The 21,783-nt window shown below is 35.4% G+C and overlaps 1 non-coding gene across 1 annotated transcript; it reads right to left on the reverse strand.

Moving 5' to 3' along the window:
• Positions 1–2,743: 2,743 nt before the first annotated feature.
• Positions 2,744–2,816, reverse strand: TRNAE-CUC. The gene has a single exon. It is a non-coding gene; the product is annotated as a tRNA-Glu (tRNA).
• Positions 2,817–21,783: the final 18,967 nt, after the last annotated feature.

Genomic DNA, 21,783 nt, shown 5'->3' on the forward strand with positions numbered 1-21,783 from the left:
ATTTCCAAACATTTGGTGATATTTCCATATATTTTTCTGTTATTGATTTCTAATTTAATTGTTTTGTACTCAGGGACCACACTTTGTTTTATTTCAATTCTTTTAAATTTGTCAAGATTTATTTTATGGCTGACAATATAGCTGTCTACTTTGGTGACATTTCATGTGGGCTTAAAAAGAACGTGCGTTCTATTATTATTGAGTGGCGTGTTCTATAATTCTCAGCTAAGTTAAGTTGGCTGATGATGTTTAAATCTATATTTTTAATGATTTTTGTCTACTTGTTCTTTCAATTACTGAGGAAGACTTGCTGACGTCTTCAAGTACATTGAGAAATTTCTCTATTTCTGTTTTCAGTTCTATCAGCTTTTGCTTTATGAATGCTTAAGTTCTTTATTAGGTGCATATCTCTTTATCATTATGTAATTTATCTTTTTAACCCTAATAAAATTCTTTGTTTTGAAGTTTACCTTGTGTGATAGTAATATGTTCATATAGCTTTCTTTTGATTATTTTTGGCATGGTATATCTTTCCCCACATCACATTCCTTTCAGTCAATCTATACCATTACATTTAAAATGTGTTCCTATAAACGGAATAGAATTGGTTTCTGCTAATTTTTTCCCAACCTGACAATCTCTAAATTGCAATTGGTGTGTTTTGATCATTTGCATTTACTGCAATTATTGATATACTTTATTTTTTTTACATGATATACTTATTTTTAAAACTACTGTCTTAAAAACTGGGATTTTTTGTCTCATCTATTTCCTCTCATTCTACTTTATTTTGGATTATAGTTTATACCTGTGTTTTATTTTTAAGTTGTTGCTATAGATTTATAGTATGCATCATTATATTGCCACAGCCTTCCTTCAAATCATATTTTTCCACTTCACATATTGTATAACAATCTTTCAATAGTATACTTCCATGTTATCCCTCTCATCCTTTATGGTATTATCGTACACATTTTAATTTTCTGTTTTATAAACCCAATTCTTTTTTCTATATTTGTTTTACACAGTTAATAATTTTTAGTGATTCAAAAAAATTTTTAAACTTATATTTACCATTGCTGATGCTGCTTTTTGTGTGTTCGTGTATGTGTATGTGTGTGTGTTTAGATTCACATTTCCAAGTAGTACTACTTTCCTTTTGCTTGAAGAACTTTCCTTAACATGTCTCACTGTATTTTTGTCCAAGAGAGTGTTTAACTTATCTTCATTTTAAAATTTTATTATAGCTCACGGTAAAATTCTGAGATGATAGCTTTTCTTTAGTATTGTGTAGTCTGACTGGAAGCCTCTTCACCTGTGATGTGCTTTATGATGTGCTTAGTTGTATTTTTCTTTATATTTATCCTGAGGGTTTCTGAGTTTCCTGGTTGTTTTCTTTCATTAATTTTGGGGAAAAAAATGGCCATTATCTCTTCAGATATTTTTTGTTTCATTCTTTCTTTTTTCTTCTGTTATTCTAATTACATGTAATGTTAGATCATTTGATATTGTCCTACACCTCTTGGAAGGTTATCTTTTCTCCCTATAATTCAGTTGAAATAGTTTCTATTGACCTAGCTTTAAATTCATTTACTGTTTCCTATTCTTATTCTAATCTGTGTGTTTGTGTGTGTGTGTGTTTAATTTTAATATATTATAGGCCTAGCAAATGAATGAGGATTTCACTTACATCTTGGGCCTCTGGGAACTCTAAACTCTCATGCCACTGACACATTTACTTTAAAAATTTGTTAAAATTTCAACGGTTCTTTTGTTCTTCACCACTCTTACGTTGGCTTCCTTTTCTTCAAATGTTCTACCAAGGGCGAAACTATTTGTGTGCCCTCTCTCCCCTCAGAGGAACTGCAAGTATTTGAAATTTATTAACCCTGGTTATCTACTGACCTCAAATCCCTGATGGTCTCAAAAACAGTTAAAAGTTTTGCATGATTTTGTGAAAGTGACGTTGTCTTGTGGCTTCCTATATACTAAAAGGTAACACAAGTCTTCTTCCTTATATTGTTATGCTTGTTTTGCTGTATAACAATATTTCAATAATTCCTTTACATTTTTTGGACAATATTCTATTTATTATCATCCCAATTTTTTAGACGTGAAAACAGCTTATAAAGCACTCATATTATAGAAATAATTTCCAAAGCCTGCCTCTTAGCTATGTCCTACCTTTTTTTTTTTTTTTTTTTTTTTGCGGTACGCGGGCCTCTCACTGCTGTGGCCCCTCCCGCTGTGGAGCACAGGCCCAGCGGCCATGGCTCACGGGCCCATCCGCTCCACGGCACGCAGGATCCTCCCGGACCGGGGCACGAACCCGTGTCCCCTGCATTGGCAGGCGGACTCTCAACCACTGCGCCCCTAGGGAAGCCCTGTCCTACCTTTTCCACTGCATTTTTCATCTGTATAAATCATCCCTTTAATGATGAAATTCAGAGGTGTAAGAACTGCATTCACAAACCTCCTCATATTTCCCTTGTATTTATCCTGAAGTGAACTCCAAAAGGCTACATTTCCATATTCTAATCTCCCAGGTCAGAAGACTTATTTCTACCTCTAGACACTATAGAACTCCTCATGTTACTCTGATCTGCACTGATTTTTTAAAAAAATATTTATTTATTTATCTGGCTGCACTGGTCTCAGTTGCAGCCTGTGGGATCTTCATTGTGGTGTGAGGGATCTTTAGCTGCGGCATGCGAGATCTTTAGTTGTGGCATGCGGGATCTAGTTCCCTGACCAGGGATCGAACTTGGGCCCCCTGCAGTGAGAGTGAAGAGTCTTAACCACTGGACCACCAGGGAAGTCCCTGCATTGATTTTGGATGTATCCCATGTCTAGGGCACACTGTATTTATGTAGTTGCAGTTGTGGGAGATTTTAAAACAAACTGGAGGTTTACAGATCACCTTTGAGCCAAAGTGCATTGGCTTTCACCTTTATTTTATGGGCCTAGAGCCTTGATTAGACTCGTTGGCCTTATTTCAAGAACTGTTTTTACCGCGCAACATTGGCTGACCCTGATGGAATGCCCTTGCCACTTGATACCTCCACCCTTTACACCCTTCCTTTATTAAGATCACCCCTACTGGTTACATTAACTACAGGATTCTATCTGCTGAATTGTAACAGTTCAAATTACTGACTTGATCAGTTTAAGGACATGGAAATGTAGGAAACACCAGAAGCTACACTAGAAGACCAAACTGTCATTTTATCACACACACACACACTCCAGGAGAAAATCACTTGATTATTATTATATTAGTACAATGATGTACTAGTATAATGATAATAACCTATCAGCAAATAGCACATCAAAATTTACAAATCTGTTTATAAGTTATATTACTGCTGTAGTAATTGTTTTGTTGGTGATGCAATACTCTTAGATAATAGGGCAACTACTATTAACACCATTATACAGATGAAAACTCTGAATATTAAAGAATTGTATTTACCTGTCCCATTGGATGTGCAAGGAATTCTGCTGTGTCTGTGACGTTGTGACTCTGCTCTCTAGGAACATATATTCTAATAGGGAAGGCAAAGTTGAAACGCAAATCACTCCAGGATGGACTCCATACTATCCTGTGAGGAATTCAACCCTTGATTAGCTCGTGTTTGCATCTTTGTTTTTAGGGCTTCTTTTCCTAATGGATCACCTGATATTCTAGAAAGTTTTTCACCAATTATCATATCAAGTGTGTTTGTCTCTCATGTTGAGTCAGGAACTATTATTTTAAGTTAAAGTTATGGGAAATTATAGGGGTGGACACTGTATAATAAGAATAACCATTTTTGATGACCTTCTATGAGACAGGTACTGTATTACAGTTTTTTAAACAGTCATTGTAATAATCAGCATAACTCATTGAGAACTTACCATGTGACAGTGTTATTGTTAAATTTTCACTTCTACACGGTGAAGGAGAAATTACTATTCTCTTTTTACCAAAGAAACCAAAACGTAGCTAAAGCGAATAAACTAGTTAGTGGTAAAGCCAAGATTTAAATCAAATTTTTCTGACCTTAAAGCTTATGCTTTTAACAACTACACTATATTGTCTCTCCATCTAATTCTAGACACATCTTACAAGGTAGGAATTATCCAAAATTAAATCATGGGGAAACGAGGTTTGGAATATGTTCAAAGGCATGCAGGTATAAATGCGAGAGCTGGGATTTGTGTTCATGAGTGACTCCTCCAAAACCTCTTCTTGAAACCTTCCTCAACACTGTTTTCCACTGTGTTACACCAATGATGTTGAGAAGTCAGTGTGACAGTCCTGGGTATCCCTGCCATTCCTGGAATGCATCTATTTAGGCCATCAACTTCCATCATTGTGGAGAAGTCATGTCTCTGAATTATACATCCCTTAAATTCATCTCTGTGAGTTCAGAGATGCAGAGATGCCTGAAGCCTCAGGCATCACAAAATAAATAAATTTTGTTTAATATACTGTGGTAACTAAGATAAGTAAGCTGGAACCTCTTAAGTAAGTAGGAAATGCCACTGTTGGGCTGCACCCTGCAGGTCTACAGGCCCTATGCTTGCCCAGCTTCAAGACTGAAGTAAGAGCCTGGTGTCAGAGACAGAGATATCAATGGTTTAATGGATGGGGGAGCTTACATGTCTGAAGCAAGGTCCTGAAGCAACACCCCACCGGTGCTGCGGATGCAGGTCAGGACATGGCGGCAAGCTTTGCTCCGGGGACAGGGAGATGTTACCAGCTGTGGGGGAATTGATGTCAGGTGGGCTCATTGGTTACCGGGAAACTAGCAGAAGGGTATGCCCCTCAGCACCCCTTTGATAAGAACAGTCACTAGCTGGGGCCTGGGGCAAGTATGTAGGAAGGCTAGTCATGTAAGTAGGGTGTAGGTGAAGCAGGCACTGACTGGTTGAGCAGGGGATGTACAGAAAGCAAGAGAAGAGCCATTTTGGGTGGCCTGACCACACAACCACTAACAGGATTATTAAATTCTCTTAGGCATCTGATACAGCAAAGCTTTACTCTAAGAAAAAAACACCCAGTGCAAATTAACTATAATAGAGATGCCTAAAACCTTCTGACATCAACATGATCATATCCAAAGGATGAAGGTAATCATCCTACTCTACTCTATGCTTGTCAGAGTGTATCATACTTTGAGAGAGATACAGGTAAACTAGAGTGTCCCAAAATGGGGACCCAGGTCAGGGTGGCACCTGGAAAACAGTTACTCTAAAAACCATTTAGAAGAATGGATATGTTTAATTTGAAGGACAAAAAAATTATACAGAGTCCTCATCCTTATCTTGGGTCATAAAGTACAGGAAGGGAGATTTGAATTCAATAGGAGCAAAAAGACTGTCAATAACACTTTATTTAGATGTTTTGACGATAGAATTATTTCCCTCAAAGAAGATCCTCCACATCAAAATGTACTTAAGAAAAAGCAGATCTATTACAGGCGTTGAAGAAATGATTATCACTTCTAATCTCAGGTTAGAGAACTAGTTATGTTCTCCTAAGCCTTTTGATTCTATTAACAACAAATTGAAAAGTATATACAGACTTACTTTCAAATAGATAAAGAGGTGGCTTGCTTATATAACCCGTCATCTATTGATCAAAGTTATTACCATATGAAAGTTTTAAAATATAAAACATATACCCTGGTGAGGTTGACAGACATATTGGGCAAGTCAAACTAAGTTTTCATTTGATAATGCTCATCTTTGCCCTATAATCAATTCACATCTTGTTACCTAAGCAGATACACTGGTCAAATAAAACATACATGTAATATGTGATACAATCGTTCATCTCTTTTGGTTCAGAATTAGTTCTCTTATTAAACTATATTTGCTCACAAACTTATATTTTCATTCCAAATGGGGGTAGACAGGTGTAGGTATAAATGTAAGCCCTAGGCAAGAATATTTGTTGTCAGATTTCACTCATCTCTCTGATGACTACCTCCATATATTAAATAACAGTGCTTTTTTCAAACCACAAACAGATGGCTCTACAGTAATAATTTTTTGCATTTGATTTCATTGTTTTCTCAAGCTAAAACAAATGTTTCATGGTAGTTCTCTCTGTCTTTTTAATAATGAACTCAAGCTGAGGACAAAGGAAGGAATGACGTGCAAATGATTTGGAAGTTCTTTAAACTCTGAATTTCCTTTCCTTTCAAGTTTCAAGTTAGGAGGTATATGGAAGGGTTTATAACTCAATGTTTAGGAACTGGAAATACATTTTAAGATACATATTTTATTTATTTAAATACATGTTAAATACATATCTAACATTTACTGAGCACTCACCACTAACCATATACTGCTCTAAGGTGATTTACATGTACCAGTTTATTTAAAATCATCACAATAATCTTATGAGGTTAATCCTTTTACTATATTCATTTTGAAAATAAGGAAACTGAGGGATACTGAGGTTAGTCAACAGGGTCAGTATGGTTCAGAGGCCAGATTCCTAGCCATTACTTTTTATTGATATAGAAAGTGCATAGTGCCAAGAGAGTGACAAATGTCATTTTTAGCTGGAATAGCGATAGGTTTCAGTCATAAAAAAAGCAGTCAGGAATTAGTAAAGGTAATATTTTCCTTTTTATTTTTGTAAAGTTAATGTTTATGTCTAATCTAAATGCTATTAATTTATTTTCATACAGTTAATTAATATAATTTGAGGGAAATATTTTCTTATCCAAATCTTTTTCTCTTTCATTCATTTTCTCTCTCTCTCTCAAACACACAAACACACACACTAGCGTTTTTAATGTTTTTATGACTTTGTGCACTGGAAGTGAGTAGATATTTAGCAGAGGCAAGCAAGTTACCTTTTTCTTCATGCAGAATCTTCATATCCCGTGGTCTTCTGCAAAACTGGACTTTTGGCTGCCAGCATGATTTAATTTAGGAGTATCCCACAGGTTTTCCCTTTGCAGTTTAGAAGTAAGATACTTACTGGAACAGTGACCTCCTCCTGCCTCCATTTGGTCCTCCACAGACTGATGTAATTGGGATTGGGGAGTGAGACTGGCTCTTCCCTGTCCTGTGCAGGTCCTGGACAAGTCCTACATTTTCTGGGCTTCCAGATCCTCAACTGGAAGGAATTTTCCAATTGTCAAATGTCCTTGACTTACCAACTCAGGTAACTGCTTATTTGCAAATATGCCTATATTGACTACATGATCGAGTGTTCATTTCCACAGAGGAACACTCCTTCAAGTCTTTTGTGTACCAGGTCCTGAGAAAGTCAAGGTATAGGGTAAAGAGTTTGTACAGGATAGCCCACATCCTCATGTAATTTAAGGTCTTGCCGAGGAGAGGGTTAATTTGAAAAATAATGACATTTCCATGTGATTGGTGCTATCCAAATGGTATAACAAAAGTTTTATAGAAGCATATTTTAAACACGATTTGAGAGATTTACCTTCTGTCATATTATTTTAGTTGCCAGGCTGCCTGAAGAGTGGCTGACAGATCTCACCCTAACATTAGGTGTGTGCACACATGTTTTTTGAATAAGGATGTATCTTACCATCCACAGGCCAAGACTAGAAGAAGCCTTTAAGGTCCACACGATTACAATCATAAAGGAACAAAAGTAACTTTTTTTTTAATACTCAAGATTCACATCATCTTTCAGCTTCCATGGATGTAAAAAAAAAATGAAGCTATAAAGTCCAGCCCTAAAATTATCTTACCTACAATTATCACCACTATTTACTTGAATAGAAATCACATGTGCTTAGCCTTGTTCCTTTATATTTCTTAGAATATTAAAAAAAATACTGTTTCTTACTCTTCACATTGAACTTCTGTTTCAGCATTTGTGAACCTTGCTCATTATCTGAAATAAACTCTCACTCACTTGCCTGCCAAGGTATTAGAATTCACTGACCTGCCAAAGTGAAGCAGAACTATCTACATTTCATTACAATGTAGGCTTTAGCCTTAAATCTAATTATAAATGTGGACATGGTAATGAAGCTGAATGTAAAGTTGGAGTTTAACTGTGCAGAAAGTTGTCAATGAAAGTCAAATCTGGGAGAAAAACCATCCTCTTCCCAGTCTGTCCCATAATACTTCCCAGTTTTGTCCAGTCTTCTCTGAGCAGCACTGGGGAACTATCATCTCATCTTTGTTTTTTACTCATACTTAAAGTCTAGCATGAAATAACAACAAAAATAGGTTAAATTATTGGAAGAATATTAATTTCATTATTTACATAAAACAAATAGAAGGAAGTAAAAATCAGTCAAGATAATAAATGTTGAAGTTTTCAAAGATTCTGAGTTCACTAAGCAATGAAACTCCCAATAACATATTTCCCTTCATTATTTTATTCATGGATCTTTGAGCATAACACTATTAAATAATCATGATTTATTGAACCTTGTCTTATTGAGGAAAAATTATCTATGTATTTAATTATCTATTTGGTTATGATTATCTAATCTAAACAGCTTCATGACCCCCCTGTTCCTGTGTACAGAGGGTGATATTTAGACTAAGGCAAAAGAAATTGAAACAAAGAATAGCTCATTTCTATATTACCAAAATATGACATCTGGTAATAATAGTAATAACAATTAACATCTATTCAGTTCTTCCTCAGAGCCAGTACTCTGCAAATAGTGTTACATTCCGTATCAGGTTTAATCTTCAAAGTAGATTTAAGAGGCGGGTATTACTATTAGCCATAAGTTTGAAAAGAAGTAACTTTGGCATGGAATGCTTAAATGCCTTAGTAGAGTTCACCAGCTAGTAAGTGGTAGGGGTTGAGATTCAAACCTGATGTGTTTACAGCCATATTCTAACTACATATCATAAACCTCCTAAATATAAGTAATGTCTACTCACCATTTAAACTAGAGCAAGTTACCTAGAATTACACGTGTATCTTTTCATTCTTTCTTTTCTTTTCTTCCAGAAAACTTCTGCTAGGATGAAGAAAGTATTTGGGAAAATTAGGAGAAAGTGTATGGAAGAGGATATACTGATCACATATGTGTATAAACGGCTCTTTTTAGAAACAAGGCAGGCTAGATTAAGGAAGGAAAAATTAGACGTAGAGATATAGAATCTGGCCCAGTATCTGTTTACCTTGGTCCAAAGAATTCAAGATCTCAGATAGGAAGCTCTCTGTAGAACTGGAGATTTGGAATGCAAGGGCTATTAGTATATCGAACTACTCTGAAATAAGTGTAGAAATGTTTTTCTACATTTAATGTCCTACAATGAAAGCTTTATTGATTGATTGAATTAACTCAGTAAGCAAAAATTGATTTATTTAATTTAGTATTTACTTAGTTGATTTAAAAATACTGATTCTACGTTCAAAATATAGCATTTTATGCTTAAATTCAAAAGCATTAAAAGGGAGTATAAACATGATAATCAGTATAATTCATTTATTATTACTTCATCTTATTTAGACCGTCTTAAAAAATTAGCTTTTACTTTCTCAGAAGGCTTGTTTTCTCTACCACCCTTATTGGGGCAGAGAAAAAACTTTGATTCTCCAAATGTTTCTTTTAAAAGACAGGCTTGCATCTGCTTCAAGAAGAGGTTTGCTTCTAAGGAGCCTGTAGACAGACCAAGTAGACAAGCTAATACATGGAAACTGAAATTGAAAAGGTGGCTTTATTTTTGGCATACACTGTTCATATCTCCTGATATGAAGGATAAGTATGCTTTCTGTTCTTCTCAGGCTCAATCAGACACTCCTGACCTACAAAGCCCTTACCTGCCTTGGGTTTGGCTACTGGAGCCATGCTTGCTCCATTTCAGGAACGTTTCCAGATAACTTCCATTTTGTCTACTCCGCAAATTTTTATCCTTAGTTTTTCTGGTTTCTCAAATCACAAGTTGGTTTTGTTACTGATTCCCACTGGTTACCTTACTACTTGGACTGACTATTTGATTTTTTACCTACCATTGTATTTTAATCTTTGGTGCATGACTTCTAGAATCTTTCCCCTATTTTCAAGTTATCAAGGTAAAAGTTTCCCATTCTGAGCTCTATTTCAGTCATAGGGAACATGTCCTACCTGGAATCACCTTTCACGCATACTCTATCTGACAAGGGGATAGAAATTATTATTTTCCTTTACCAGGTGGAGTAAGATATGTGAAGAAAGTAGGAGGATGGTGCTTGGAAAGAAAAGTATCCAAAGAACTGGCATGAAAAACCAGATTATTTGCTAACATATTCTTAGATTTTACATTTTTTTGTTAAAACAAAAACAGTTCCCAATTGAAAGCTGATTGCTGGTTTATTGTCTTAACAACCTTATTATTACACTTGATAAAAATCCATAGTAGTTGAGGGGTCTTATCTCCCTACTCCAACCTGTCATATTTCAATTAACTGTGACCAGATTACTATACTAGATATAGTCTCTTACACACACACACACACACACACACACACACACATTTCTGTAGAAAGTGGATACCAATACTTATTCTGTAATTCTGTAGGGATGATTAAATTTAATAATGTATGTAAAGCAAATGTAAATGCTTAATATGTATTCAATAAATGGTGACTATCATCGCAGTTTCACATTCAATCGAATTTTATAAAACAGGTAGTATTTTGAGGTGGTTGCTTTCAGTATCATAATTTTTCAGCTGACGACTTGAGACAAAGTGAAGTTAAGTTGCCGGCCCCAAATCGCATACCCAATACGGTGTAGAGATTGTCTTGAACTTTGAGCAGATTGTGGCCTCACTGTCAGGTAACATGCATATTGGAAAGTATCAGCATGCTAACACGCAGGGAAATGAATGGTTGGTCTTTCTCAGAAGTAATTGCAAGTTACCGTAGGACTGGGCAGTGATGGAAATGAAGACGCTTGATGGAAGAAGCTCTGGCAACGGAGGCAGTTCTCTAGAGTTCCTTAAAGACGACAGAGAACAGGCGTCCTGTACTGTCTATCAACAAATGTCTTCTGTCTCAGTCAAGAGATGGGCCATGCAGACTGAAACCACTCTTTGAACCAAACTATTGTAACAGAAAGTGTGAAAGGTTTTGAAATGGTAAATATTCCTCTGTGTCTGAAGCATAATGAAATGCATACATGGTACTGGTGTGAGGTATTATGGGAGATAAGATCCAGAAGGCAGATTGGCTCATTTAACAAATTATTATTTTTCTCAACTGTGTTCCAGAGCTAGGCTAAACAAGCCACTTCTACACTTGAGAAACTCATTCCAAAAGAAGAGAAAAATTAGCACACTATTATAACAAGTGCTACGGCTGCTGTAAATTCAGTGGTAACGTAAAGGAAGTAGCCTAACTGCCTCTGCCTGGGGGAGTGGACGACGGTTTCAATAAGTAGGAGATACATGAGTCGAGTTAAGATTTGAAGGATGTGTACAAGTACTCAGTGATGAGAAACACATACAGAGGTGTTTGTGGATTAAAGTGCACGTTCTAGAAGAAGAGGGTATTATATTTGGTCCAGAATATACAATAATTGTATAATTTCTTAATATCAGAAATGGAAAATAAAAAAATATCTTAACAAATAACAAGATGGTTGCCTTATATTTAAGATAAATTTAATGCAATTATCCTACCAAGTCCAGATTTATTGCACACTTGCCTCACTCCTATTATTAGAGCATTTTATCATAGACCTGGGTTTTCAAACCAACATATGAATTAGTTAATAATCACAAATTGCTGATTTTCATTGAGCTATTCAATACACTCTATTCTGAAGTAAGGAGATCAGAGAAGTATGAGCTATATATAGTCAGAAAGACTAAAAACCTCAGTAACTAGAACAGACATTTGCTTTTTGGCATAGGTACACTGAAGGATGTTCTCTCCTCACATTACCAACATGTCAGGATTTTTAACAGATGTTATTAAGACACCGCAGTAATGCAGAGATGTATGTAAGCTGAGAGCGTAATCACTATGAAGATTGAAGGCTGATGATTTGACTGTGTTGAAATTACTCTGGTGTCCCTCTAATTTGTCACATGACTTAATGTTTAACTCCATTATATGGTTTTAAAATCTGGGTTCTTGACAATTTCTTTTCCTTTTCATGAAGTGCATAATGATTTGTAAACTGACTCTTCATGTTCCTAAACCACTGAGCATGTTAAAAATTAGTTTCCATGAAATAGAAGTGGTTTCAAAGGAAGTCTTGGCTCAAGTTGCTTCTGTTTATGGACTTTGACTGCCAGGATATCCATTCAACGAAAGATGGTGATTTCTAACGTATTCTATTTTTACTTTGATATCCTCCCTTAACACTATGGTTTTCTCCAAGCTACTTCCCAGGATCTCCCTCCTGTTTGTCCTCAGGATATGTTACCATTAGCAACTGTTATTACTGGCCCTCCTTGTTCCATCAACTACCAATTCTTAGGGTAAAAGTGGAAAAACCTTGCAAATATAATTGCTTAAGGAAATATTTCTACACATATTACTAGGGGTGATTTTTAGCATCCTTTTTAAATACGTTGACACATGAAAAGCAGGTGAGAATGAAAGAAAATGACCTTGATTATTTAGCATAAACTAAGCCAAAAAAATTAACCTTAATAATAAAGACACAACAGTGGATTTTCCTGTTGCTCTTTTGACTTGACTTAATTCTCTTCATTTCTATGAAAACTTGAGCAAAAAACATTAACTGAATGTTTATTTGTACTAGGCACTGTTTTAAGTGCTTTGAAAATGATTAGAAAAATCAGAACAAACATTCTTCTCTTGAGAAATTCACCAGCTAGAGGGAGAAGAGACACAGATGAAAAGATGAGTTTTTAATAACGATACTAGAATAATTCACATGATGCAAAGTTAAATTTCTATTTTGGGGGTAGAAAAACAAACTTCATTTTTATGTATTAGGGACTCAGTTTATATTTTAGCATAAACTAGAGAATTTAGACATGTTTGGGATGTCTGGAGGATCAACGGTAGGGACTCATCTGGAATTTCTTTGCATGGCAAACCAAAGAGTTTTATAGTAAAGAACTCTGAGTAGCAGAGTGGGTTGAGATGTGTAAAAAAATTAGTTCAAATCTCTTTGGAAGAGGAAATTTTTCTTGTCCTTTCTCTTGTGAACATGTTCTTGAGTCTTAATGAGAGGACTAAGAAAAAAAAGTTCTGAGTCTAACTTTCTGTTTAGGGAGGGTACAGAACTTGGAAGACAGAACCTAAGCTGTGGAGTCAGACTTTGAATATGAACTCTGCCATTTTCTACCTGTGTGCTCATGGGTAGTTTATCTCTTGAAAATTTATTTTCCTCTTATTCAACATGTAGATATTAATACTTTACCTTAAAAATCATATGACAATGGTTAATACAAAAATTTGATGAATGCCTAGTCTGTAGAGTAAATTATTTTAGGCAAGAGAATCAAAAATAAAAGGAATGTTAGATATGAAACCTTCACTTAAAGGAAATAATATTGGTTTTGGGACTAGAATAGGTACATTCAGATAGTTTATATATAGCCTCAACCAAGTCATGTAGGTGTATTATGAAGCCTACTATTTTAGCACTGGTTAAATATTATAGCCTTTAAATATGTGTTCAATATTAATTTAGAGGAGATGCTGACTACAGTGTGAGGGGAGGGATCCGGGCCAAAGAAGAGAGGACAGCTGGTGCTATATCTAGTCTAACTATCCAAAATAGACTATTTTTATAAAGGAGAGCTTGAGACACCTTTATTTGTCAAGGTCAAGTGCTGTCCATTACCAGGTGTCAGAGACTTGATAGTATGTTGACTTCAGTTAGAGAAAGTAATGTCATCTCTTACTCCATTATATGTATATACATATATTTTTTCTTTATATATACATATATAGATATACATTCCCATACATAATTGTAATGTATAACACATATATGAAAAAAACACAGAGAAAACATATTTGCAGAGTTCAATTAACTATGACAAAGAGAACATCTGTGTAATCACCACCCAGTTCAAGAAATGGAATATTGCCAGCACCCACTCTCCCTTCATTCACTATTTTTTCCCTCTGAATAAACATAATGATAATACTGATTTCTAATATTACCTTTAGTTTAGCTTTTACTAAACCCTTTAGTTTTTGAGTTTCGTACCAGTGGAAACATGCAGTATATATTATCCTTGACTGAATTCTTTTGATAAATATTAGGTTAGTGATATTCGAATACGTTGTTGCCTTTGGCTGTAGTTGTCTTTCATTACCATATACTATTACAGTGTATAAATGTGCTGTCAGTTAAATAGCCATTCTTCTGCTATTGGGTATTTCTGAGTTCTTGACCATTATGAATACTGCTGCTATGAATAATTTTGTATGTGTCTTTTGATGCCTCTATGTATGATTTTTTTTTAATATACTAGTGGAATTCCTCTGTCATAAGGTAGGGCATGTTATTTCAACTTTAGAAGAAAATGCCAATAGTGTGTTCTCAAATTATTTTGTTTAGTCATTTTCTGTGGATATTCCAAGTGTTTTTGAAAGAAGGCGTATTCTGCAGGTGTTGGGTGCAATGTTCCATATATTTCAATAGGGTCAAGTTTGCTAATCACATTGTTCAAATTTTCTCTATATTTACTGATTTTCTTTTTCCTGTTTGTTCTATCAGCTAGTGAATAAGCTGCATTAAAATATCCCCTGTCACTTATTTGTCTGTTTCTTTTTGTACATTTGTTATTTTTTTCTCACATATTTTGAGACAATGACACTGTGCAAAATGTATATTTTATGTCTTTATTCTCTATGATCCTAGTGGGTAACCTTTTACCATTTGATGTGTCTAGCTTTATTTCTAAATTTTCTTTTTTTGTACTAAAGTCTACTTTGATACAGATAGAACTTAAAAGATTTCTTTTGGTTAGTGTTTGTATTCTATATCTTTTTCCAAATTTTTAACTTCAACCTTGCAGTACTCATATTTTAGAAATCTTTTTTGCAGTTAGTATATTATTATTTTTTGATTTTTATATCTTTCCTTTAATTAGAGCACTTATCTACTTATAAGTAATATAACTATTGATATAGTTGTATTAAAATCTGTCAGCTTCTTATTTGCTTTCTATTTATCTCTCCTCTCTCTTTTCTTGTCTCCACCTTCTGCTTCTTTTGGGGAGATTACATATTTATCTGGTTCCATTTTTTTTCTCTGTTAGGTGAAAATTATTTGTAGTTATTCTTTTTGTGAATACTTTAGGAATACAATGTCCTTGACTTAGTCTAAATTAATTGTCACTTTTACCTTAAAAAAAAATCCAAGGGACTTAAAACACTTTAACTCCTTTTACCACTACATTTCATCTCAATGCAATTGTTACATATTTTAATTCTCTTTCTCTCTCTCTCTCTATGTACCCTAAGACATTATTATTATTTGATATAGTCAATGTTTACTAGATTCAGCCTGATATTGACCACTTTTATTGCTCTTCATTCCTTCCTGTATCTCTGATCTTCCATCTGAAATTATTTTCTTTCTGCTTGAAAATTACTCCTTGTAATTCATTTTGTCTGTAAGAAAAATTCTCATAATTTTTATTTATATGAAGGTAATTTTATTTCACATTAATTTTTGAAAATGTTTGTTTTATTTTGTTTTTCTGGGTATAGCAATCTAGAGTTTTATTTATTTTAGTACTGTAAAAGTATACTTCACTTTTTTATTTCATTTTATTTTATTACTTTTGTTGAGGATTCAGCTCTCAGTCCAATTGTTGCTCCTTTGAAAATTTGTGTGTGTGTGCTTTTAGCTTCTTTTACACACTGTTATTGTTTCCAGTTTTCAGGAATATCAGTAAAATATAGTTAGGTCAGAATTGCTTGGATCACACATACCTTCTTAAATTTTATCACTGGATAATTCTCATCTATTATCTCTTCACATATGGCTGCTGCTATGTCTAAATTATTAAATTCTATTAACTGTGTCTAAATTATTAAATTCTATTGTTAAATTATTAATTTTGTTTTAAAATATTTTAATTGCAGAATTTCTACTCTATAGATTTTCATCTTTTATTTATTTGAATATATTAAGAATAATTAAAATGGTCCAGCAACTCCAATATCTGGAGCTCCATTGCATAGGCTTCTATTACATTTTGTTTATGCTGGATGCAATTCATGCATTCTGTGGCCATGTGTTCCTGATTATTTTGACCATGTATATTTGAAAATTTTTGAGTTGATTTGAAGTGGACTACAGTCCCTGAAAGTGCCAGTTTATATTGAGTGCACATTCTCTTCCAGGATATAGCTCTTTCAAATTTCAACCAAAAATATGCAGGAGTTAAACAGGGACCTGCCACCTTAGCAGGTCCTCAACTCCAATTTTTATCCATCCAGCCCTGTAAGGTTGTCAAAATATGATTCAAATTGTTTTCTTCTTAGTAGTCTTTAAAAGAATCAATAGATATTTCCAGGGGCAAAGTGTCTAAAATGCTAGACTCATTTTTCCAGAGCCTCGTTTCCTTCCTTCTTACATAGTTACACTGAATAGGCAATTCTTCACTGTCTTAGTAGTTCTGCAAGGACACTCTAATGGATTATTCATCTATCTATCTTTCTCTTTATATATCATCTGTCTGTCTATCTTTTTTTCTATCCATTTATCTATCTGTCTCTGTTTATCTATCATCTATCCCAGTTTCTTTAGTTATCCTTAGTAGAAGGGTTGGTCTAAATTAACTAAGTTTCCTTTGTCAGAAATGGGCTCCTAATTGCCAAAAGGCCTTTATTTATTGTTTTGCTTTAAATGATCAATGTAAATAGTGTTCTACTCTGCTATCATACTGTTTTGCTGAAAAATTACTTTTAAAAAGACTCATTCTTGTTTCAGTTTTTTTATTCTAAGAATTACCATGTATTATAGCTTAAATTGTTAAGTTTGAAATGAAATTAATTCAAATTAATTTTAGTTAAAATTGATTTTTTTTATTTATTAGGATATGTTTCCCTTTTGAAGAGATTTATTTTAAGTGTCTTTGGATAATGAGGACTTTCTACAATTTGAAGCCCACAGTATCTTTTCAGACATAAAATTTGTAAAAGACTTGTTTAAATATTACTTTAAATATCTGTTTAAATTTAAAGTTACTAAATTACTACATATTACAAAATTACTAAAATGTCACTAAATTAAATATTACTAAGATGTTTTCCTAAAAGCCACCAGTGTTAAGCAATGTTAGGCAGAATAATGACCACTCAAAGATGCCCATTTTCTAATCTTAAAGATGCTGAAAACCTGTAAATATGTTAGTTACACGACAAAAGGGAATTGCAACTATAATTAAGTGTACAAACCTAGAGAAGAAATTAATCTGGATTATTTGAGAGGGTTCACATTAATTATATGAGTCCTTAAAAGTGAAGAGTTTTTCCCAGCTGTAGCTAGTAAGAGAGATGTAACATTAGATGTATCAACTTGCTATTGCTGCCTTTGAAGGAGGCCATGAGCCAAGGAATGCAGGTGGCCTCTAGAGACTGGAAAAGGCAAGGAAATGGATTTTCCCCTAGAGCCTCTATAAAGGAATGCACCCCTGCGAAACACCTTGATTTTAGCCCAGTGTGACCTATGGCTGACTTCTGACCCACAGTAGTGAAAGATGACAAATTTGTGTTGTTTTAAGCCACTAAGTCTGTGGTAGTTTGTTATGCCAGCCATAAAAACTAATACAGCCTCTAAATGAGCTCACAATTTCTAATTTCTTCATGTAATTATTTTATCATGCTACCACACTGTGATCTTTTTTTTTTTTAACATCTTTATTGGAGTATAATTGCTTTACAATGGTGTGGTAGCTTCTGCTTCATAACAAAGTGAATCAGTTATACATATACATATGTACCCATATCTCTTCCGTCTTGCATCTCCCTCCCTCCCACTCTCCCTATCCCACCCCTCTAGGTGGTCACAAAGCACCAAGCTGATCTCCCTGTGCCATGCGGCTGCTTCCCAATAGCTATCTATTTTATGTTTGGTAGTGTATATATGTCCATGCCACTCTCTCACTTTGTCATAGCTTACCCTTCCCCCTCCCCATATCCTCAAGTCCATTCTCTAGTAGGTCTGTGTTTTATGGTTTTCTCAGGGTATATGCCCAGGAGTGGGATGACTGGGTCGTATGGTAGTTCTAATTTTAGTTTTTTAAGAAACCTCCATACTGTTCTCCATAGTGGATGCATCAATTTACATTCCCACCAACAGTGCAAGAGTGTTCCCTTTTCTCCACACCCCCTCCAGAATTTATTGTTTCTAAATTTTTTGATGATGGCCATTATGACTGGTGTGAGATGATATCTCATTGTAGTTCTGATTTGCATTTCTCTAATGATTAATGATGATGAGCATTCTTTCATGTGTTTGTTGGCGATCTGTATATCTTCTTTGGAGAAATGTCTATTTAGGTCTTCTGCCCATTTTTGGATTGGGTTGTTTGTTTTTTTGATATTGAGCTTCATGAGCTGCTTGTAAATTTTGGAGATTAATCCTTTGTCAGTTGCCTCATTTACAAATATTTTTTCCCATTCTGAGAGTTGTCTTTTGGTCTTGTTTATGGTTTCCTTTGCTGTGCAAAAGCTTTTAAGTTTCATTAGGTCCCATTTGTTTATTTTTGTTTTTATTTCCATTTATCTAGAAGATGAGTCAAAAAGGATCTTTCTGTGATTTATGTCATAGAGTGTTCTGCCTATGTTTTCCTCTAAAAGTTTGATAGTGTTTGGCCTTACATTTAGGTCTTTAATCCATTTTGAGTTTATTTTTGTGTATGGTGTTGGGGACTGTTCTGATTTCATACTTTTACTTGTACCTGTCCAGTTTTCCAAGCACCACTTATTGAAGAGGCTGTCTTTTCTCCACTGTATATTCTTGCCCACTTTATCAAAGATAAGGTGACCATATGTGTGTGGGTTTATCTCTGGGCTTTCTATCCTGTTCCATTGATCTATATTTCTGTCTTTGTGCCAGTACCATACTTTCTTGATTACTGTAGCTTTGTAGTATAGTCTGAAGTCAGGGAGCCTGATTCCTCCAGCTCCATTTTTCGTTCTCAAGATTGCTTTGGCTATTCAGGGTCATTTGTGTTTGCATGTAAATTGTGAAATTTTTTGTTCTAGTTCTGTGAAAAATGCCAGTGGTAGTTTGACAGGGATTGCATTGAATCTGTAGATTGCTTTGGGTAGCAGAGTCATTTTCACAATGTTGATTCTTCCAATCCAAGAACATGGTATATCTCTCCATCTATTTGTATTATCTTTAATTTCTTTCATCAGTGTCTTATAATTTTTTGCATACAGGTCTTTTGTCTCCCTAGGTACGTTTTTTTTTATTTTCGGTACGCGGGCCTCTCACTGTCGTGGCCTCTCCCATTGTGGAGCACAGGCTCCAGACGCGCAGGCTCAGTGGCCATGGCTCATGGGCCCAGCCGCTCGGCGGCATGTGAGGTCTTCCCGGACCGGAGCAGGAACCCGTGTCCCCTGCATTGGCAGGTGAACTCTCAACCACTGCGTCACCAGGGAAGCCCCTCCCTAGGTAGGTTTATTCCTAGATATTTTATTCTTTTTGTTGCAACAGTAAATGCGAGTGTTTTCTTAATTTCACTTTCAGATTTCTCATCATTAGTGTATAAGAATGCAAGAGATTTCTGTGCATTAATTTTGTATCCTGTTACTTTACCAAATTCATTGATTAGCTCTAGTAGTTTTCTGGTAGCATCTTTAGGATTCTCTATGTATACTATCATGTCATCTGCAAATAGTGACAGCTTTACTTCTTCTTTTCCAATCTGGGTTCCTTTCATTTATTTTACTTCTCTGATTGCTGTGGCTAAAACTTCCAAAACTATGTTGAATAATAGTGGTGAGAGTGGGCAACCTTGTCTTGTTCCTGATCTTAGTGGAAATGGTTTCAGTTTTTCACCATTGAGGACTATGTTGGCTGTGGGTTTGTCATATATGGTCTTTATTATGTTGAGGAAATTCCCTCTATGCCTAGTTTCTGGAGGGTTTTTATCATAAATGAATGTTGAATTTTGTCAAAAGCTTTCTCTGCATAGATTGAGAGGATCATATGGTTTTTCTCCTTCAATTTGTTAATATGGTGTATCACATTGATTGATTTGTATATATTGAAGAATCCTTGCATTTCTGGAATAAACCCCACTTGATCATGGTGTATGATCCTTTTAATGTGCTGTTGGATTCTGTTTGCTAGTATTTTGTTGAGGATTTTTCCATGTATGTTCATCAGTGATATTGGCCTGTAGTTTTCTTTCTTGTGACATCTTTGTCTCGTTTTGGTATCAGGGTGATGGTGGCCTTGTTGAATGAGGTTGTGAGTGTTCATCCCTCTGCTATATTTTGGAAGAGTTTGAGAAGGATAAGTATTAGCTCTTCTCTAAATGTTTGATAGAATTCGCCTGTGAAGCCATCTGGTCCTGGGCTTTTGTTTGTTGGAAGTGTTTTTTTGTTTGTTTTTTTTTTTGTTTTTTTGCGGTACACGGACCTCTCACTGTTGTGGCCTCTTCCATTGTGGAGCACAGGCTCCAGATGTGCAGGCTCAGCGGCCATGGCCCACGGGCCCAGCTGCTCCACGGCATGTGGGATCTTCCCGGACTGGGGCACGAACCTGTGTCTCCTGCATCGGCAGGCAGACTCTCTACCACTGCGCCACCAGGGAAGCCCCTGTTGGAAGATTTTTTATCACAGTTTCAATTTCAGTGCTTGTGACTGGTCTGTCCATGTTTTCTAGTTCTTCCTGGTTCAGTCTCGGAAGGTTGTGCATTTCCAAGAATTTGTCCATTTCTTCCCAGTTGCCCTTTTTCTTTTATTATTAATTAATTTATTTTATGGCTGTGTTGGGTCTTCGTTTCTGTGCGAGGGCTTTCTCTAGTTGTGGCAAGTGGGGGCCACTCTTCATCGCGGTGCATGAGCCTCTCAGTATCATGACCTCTCTTGTTGTGGAGCACAGGCTCCAACGCTCAGGATCAGTAGTTGTGGTTTACAGGCCTAGTTGCTCTGCGGCATGTGGGATCTTCCCAGACCAGGGCTCGAACCCATGTCCCCTCATTGGCAGGTGGACTCTCAACCACTGCGCCACCAGGGAATCTCCCAGTTGTCCATTTTATTGGCATAGAGTTGCTGTAGTAATCTTTCATGATCCTTTGTATTTCTGCAGTGTCAGTTGTTACTTCTCCTTTTTCATTTCTAATTCTATTATTTTGAGTCTTCTCCCATTTTTTCTGGAGGAGTCTGGCTAATGGTTTATCAATTTTGTTTATCTTCTCAAAGAGCTAGCTTTTAGTTTTATTGATCATTGCTATTGTTTCCTTCATTTCTTTTTCATTTATTTATGATCTGATCTTTATGATTTCTTTCCTTCTGGTAACTTTGGGGAGTTTTTTTGTTCTTCTTTCTCTAATTGCTTTAGGTGCAAAGTTAGGTTGTTTATTTGAGATGTTTCTTGTTTCTTAGGTAGGATTGTATTGCTATAAACTTCCCTCTTAGAACTGCTTTTGCTGCATCCCATAGGTTTTGGGTTGTCGTGTCTCCATTGTCATTTGTTTCTAGGTATTTTTTGATTTCCTCTTTGATTTCTTCAGTGATCACTTGGTTATTAAGTAGTGTATTGTTTAGCCTCCATGTGTTTGTATTTTTTACAGATCTTTTCCTGTAATTGATATCTAGTCTCATAGCATTGTGGTTGGAAAAGATACTTGATACAATTTCAATTTCCTTAAATTTACCAAGGCTTG

Source organism: Monodon monoceros, unplaced genomic scaffold (genome assembly GCF_005190385.1).
Source record: "Monodon monoceros isolate NGI ecotype Baffin Bay Population unplaced genomic scaffold, NGI_Narwhal_1 Super_Scaffold_11, whole genome shotgun sequence".
Taxonomy (NCBI): Eukaryota; Metazoa; Chordata; class Mammalia; order Artiodactyla; family Monodontidae; genus Monodon; species Monodon monoceros.